Below are 1,319 nucleotides of genomic sequence, written 5' to 3'. Positions count from 1 at the left end.
CAAAGAGAAAGTAAAAATTGAAATAGCATCATATGACCCCTTTAAAAATGTATTCACATTGAAAATTTTGATACATGTCTGATGTAAATCTATTTTAAAATGTGAAATGCTATTTTTTTTTAAATGACTCACCTTTATGATTACTAAATGTTTCTTATGTAATATACTGAATTAAATCAGTTTAGTATGTTTACTTTTTAGATTCCCTCCAGTATTGCATTCTGTTTTGAGGTATAATTAGACCCCAATCCACAGTCAGCACAAGAAATTTCATAATCTCCCCAAACCTCTGCTTTTTGTCAACACTATATTTCATTTCATGCATCACTTCACTTTAATAAAGCAAGATTATCTTCTCAAGGCAACACGAACAGTTTTAGCCATCAGGACCGAAGAAGACCAAAACCGCACATATACATAAACAATCTCTCAGATGCACAGTGAAATACTCACCAATGTGAATGCATTTATAAATTGGGCACGGGCTGGAAAATAAAGATTCATTTCAGTTCAAGAATCAGATGTGTGCAGATAATTATCAGTGGTGTTTGCTAAGTCAAGCAACACTATTACGATTGCTCATACTTATGGTTAGTGATTTGAACAAATCCCTAACTCTAAGTATTAAACTCAAGTGTGTGAGTCGTCCTGCACCGCTTGTGCTCCAGATATACGAATGATACCTCAATTATGTGATTTGTTGAGAAGAGGTGTGCTGTTCTAAGCAAGTAGGTGGACCATAAAATGGGTGGGGAAAAAATCCCATAGACTAATACTGAGAGTGAGACCCAAACTATATCTGATTAGAATTTAAAACAAAACTTGAGCTCTTTTGAATACAGCGGTGTGCAGCAAAACAGGTATATCTATCTTTTGCATTTACAGAATTATCTGTATCTGTACTGGGGTAGAAGGCAGTGAGGCTTAAACCAAAAGTGTGTTAAAACTAAAAAGAAAAATGTTTTAGATGCAACTCTTCTGCATTTATAGTTTTTAATAGTAAATAAGCCTTGTATAATTCTTTAAAAAAAAAATATTCCAACCTCTACGTAAATTAAACCTAATGTATGTAGAATAAGAGATGGCAATTTTGATTCTGATTTGTTCACTAACTCTTTCTGACGGTTATATTGTTAGTGACTTATGGTATTATTTTGTGCCCATATTAGTCACTGAATCGTTCAATGATTATTAAATGACAATTTTAATATCATTTATCAAATTTGCATGCATAGAAATCTACTAAATGACAACAAATCCTGCAAATGACAACAAAACAGAAAAATGACACTTAAAAGATTTGTTCTAAAACACAGATT

The sequence above is a fragment of the Sinocyclocheilus grahami genome, unplaced genomic scaffold, assembly GCF_001515645.1.
Source record: "Sinocyclocheilus grahami isolate Dianchi unplaced genomic scaffold, SAMN03320097.WGS_v1.1 scaffold43.1, whole genome shotgun sequence".
Taxonomy (NCBI): Eukaryota; Metazoa; Chordata; class Actinopteri; order Cypriniformes; family Cyprinidae; genus Sinocyclocheilus; species Sinocyclocheilus grahami.
Note: the sequence above shows the minus strand (reverse complement) of the source record.